Below are 3,281 nucleotides of genomic sequence, written 5' to 3'. Positions count from 1 at the left end.
GATCGCCAAGGGACAGTACTCTCAGTCTCAACCTTTCACAGTGGAATCGAAATTAAAAAAAGTTTCTGTAACAGTTTTTAAAACGCCAGCAACTTCAAAGCCAGTGTGACTGCTGATACATGTATAAGATAACATGCTACACTTCAGCATATATCAGGACTAATACAGATCTTGTGACGCTGAGGCGAATGGCAAATGGAACTTTCAGCAGGAAGAAATTCAGGTAATGTTGAACTGTACTGTTGTAAATCATAGTTCACGATCCGTTGGCATTGTGATTGTTGACTTATTTTTCATACGAGTCACAAATATCAAAGCAATATCATGCATAACGATTGGAAAGGTGGATTTCTCTCTCTTTCTTTCCTGCCTTCTGTCTCTTTCTCAGTTTCAGTCTCTCTCTCTGTCTTTGTCTGTCTGTTACTCTCTCTCTCTCTCTCTCTCTCTCTCTCTCTCTCTCTCTCTCAATCTGAGACTTTCTCTCTCAATCTGATACTTTCCACACATGTGCACGCAGGGCACTTACTGTTCAATCTTACAGCTTCAGGTCAAATGCATAACTGTACAGTAAAGAAGAGATCTCAGGAGAGGCATGGGGAGTTATTTTCGAAAATGATCTATTCAAAGACACTTAAATTTTTAAAACAAGGTTTGATTGACAACTGCTCTCTCCCCCCCCCCCCCCCCCCCCCTTATTCCCACTCTCTATCTCTCTGTCTTCATTAACAAGTAAAGATTTGAGTGTGTTTAGGCTATTGTAATTAATGCAATTCACACATCAATGCTTTCAATTTTCATTGCAGGGTGGGAGGAATTACCATGAGGATGGAACAGAAAGCATTCACAGGGATGTAAACTACAAGGTACAACCCCGACATTCTGGCTGTTGAGGCCAAGTAAGTGTGTGTCACTGTGTGTGTATGTGTGTGTGTGTGTGTGTTTGCAGGTAAAATCCTTGTTTAACGCTAAGATGAATGTTCCAGCAGTCATATTATTATATTTATAACAAAAAATCATATAATTTGAGAGAAGGCAGTATTATTGTCAGGCCTCAGCCTAGGGTCATTGATACATGCTGATATTATATGACGCATTGTTCTAATCCTTGGCTGGTTGGCCATCACATCATTTCGGGATGTAGGAGGTCTTCTGACAGAACAATTTGTTGTAGCTGGGACATCTTTACCTATGCATATTTTTAGTCAAGGTCCAACTGACATTCTATTGTCTTAGTCTGGGGAAAATTTTGTTGGAAGGTGTTCTGTGTGAGTGTGTGTGTGGGGGTGGGGTGGGGGTGTGGGTGGACGGGTTGGTAGGGCTGTTAATGTTATCCGTGCCAGGCAGCATTGACATAGAGCATTTCATTCAAACACAGAATGATGCTATCAAAGTTAGCAAATTCACAGAAGTAAATTCAACAATATTGGCATAATGCAAAGACAATTTAAACCTTATTTACCTTCAGTTCTATGTTCAGCAAAGAACACCAACAAAGAAGACATACTGTAATTATAGTGTTTACACTGAAGTTCTGAAATAACACTGAATTCTTTGTTTTAATATTGTTGCATTCTTTGTCTTTGCAGGTGTCATAGCATGTGGAGCAGATCTTCAAAGTCGCCTATTGCAGACATGTCATCGTCTGCACTGGTTGTATCAACAACTTTTTCCATGGCTACTGCTGCAGATTTTACAAATATATTGTCTGCTGCAAATTCAACAACTTCTTTGTCTGTTGGTGCTGCAAACTTAACAACTTCTGTGTCTGCTTCTGTTTAAAATTCAACAATTCTTGTTGTCTGGAGCTGCTGCAAAGTGAATGACTTCTTTGTTTGCTGCTGCAGATTTAACAAGTATATCGTCTGCTGCAAATTCAACAACTTTTTTTGTCTGCCGCTGCTCCTGCTGCAAACTTAACAACTTCTGTATCTGCTCCTGCTTAAAACTCAACAATTCTTGTTGTCTGGAGCTGCTGCAAAGTGAATGACTTCTTTGTGTGCTGCTGCAAATTTAACAAATATATCGTCTGCTGTAAATTCAACAACTTCTTTGTCTGCTGCAGATACTACACATTCAACAACTTCTGTGTCTGCTCCTGCTTCAAATTCAACAATTCTTTTTATCTGCTGCTGCAAAGTGAGCGACTTCTTCCTCTGCTGGTGGTGTTGCAAATAACCTCATATTTCCTTGTCTCTTCTGGCATCAAGTCGGATGTATAATATATATCTGCAAAGACTTTTTTAAACCCAAAAGATGGAATAGAATTGGTAAATTTCTAGGTACAGAACCTAAAAGTGTGGTATATCCAAACTCACTTCTAGAAACTTTAAAACTGATTCAACTTTTGAAATTTGTATCATTGGTTTTTTTTTTTACATTGTGGAAATATCAGGGAATGATGAATAAATGTTTAGAACATATTATCAAAACATGTTTCTACTGGGTTTATTTATTTGTATTTTGTTTTGTTTTATGTTAGCATGTACGTACACTGTTTGGCTCAAAATATGAGACCTGGCCAGTACCATTCTTGCAATGAGACAGAGATAAAAAATAAAAAAAAATCAACAGCCTGCATGCTCTCCGGATTAAGTAATACAACAAGATCATATAGCGTTAGCTGCAAAGTTAACCGTTCTCACCAAAAACCTTTTTCAAAATTTGATTTGACTTTACATGTTGGTGTTTGCTTGTCTTTTTTTAACATGGTTTTAGCTACATATATAACACTACAACAACAGCAGACAGAAAAGACTATGGGAAATGCATCTTCAAATAAGAAAAAAAATTTAAAAAGCAAAATAAAAAATTAAATAAAATTATTTTCCTTATGATTTGTTTGATTATGTTTTTTGGGGGGTTCTTTTTAATGTTTGCACTCAACGTGAAAAATACGTTCAAACAGCCATTGTATTATACTTTTATTTTGGTCAAATTGATATTAGCGGTAAACGTTAAATTAACGTTAATTTAACGTTATATTATGGTTTTATTTTGGTTGAATTAACGTTAAATGTTAACGTTAATTTAACGTTTATCTTGATGAGCAAAATAACCTAAATCTAACGTTAATTTAAGGTTAGCCATAAAACATGAAATAAACGTTAGCCATAAAACATAAAACTAACGTTAATTTAACGTTACATTATGGTAGTTTTTTTTATTATTTTTTTTTACAAATACATTTTTTTGAAACGTTTGTTTTTGATATAATATGTCAAATTTTTTTTTTTTTTTTTTTTTTTTTCAAATTTTTTTTTTTTCAAATTTTTTTTGTGTTG

General features: G+C 35.4%; 2 long non-coding RNA genes across 2 annotated transcripts in view; one reads left to right on the top strand and one right to left on the bottom strand.

Moving 5' to 3' along the window:
• LOC138978385 (uncharacterized) overlaps nt 1-25 on the bottom strand; it is a 6,865-nt gene extending 6,840 nt beyond the window's left edge. The window contains exon 1 of the long non-coding RNA XR_011459667.1: nt 1-25. This exon is cut by the window's left edge and continues 214 nt beyond it. This is a non-coding gene — a long non-coding RNA (uncharacterized lncRNA).
• A 58-nt stretch (nt 26-83) lies between these two features.
• On the top strand, nt 84-2,429 carry LOC138978384 (uncharacterized). Its single transcript, XR_011459666.1, has 3 exons — nt 84-223; nt 804-896; nt 1,587-2,429. It is a non-coding gene; the product is annotated as an uncharacterized lncRNA (long non-coding RNA).
• The last annotated feature ends 852 nt before the right edge of the window (nt 2,430-3,281 follow it).

This window comes from Littorina saxatilis, linkage group LG10 (assembly GCF_037325665.1).
Source record: "Littorina saxatilis isolate snail1 linkage group LG10, US_GU_Lsax_2.0, whole genome shotgun sequence".
In the NCBI taxonomy this organism is placed as follows: domain Eukaryota; kingdom Metazoa; phylum Mollusca; class Gastropoda; order Littorinimorpha; family Littorinidae; genus Littorina; species Littorina saxatilis.
Note: the sequence above shows the minus strand (reverse complement) of the source record. Positions and strands in the feature narration are given on the sequence as shown.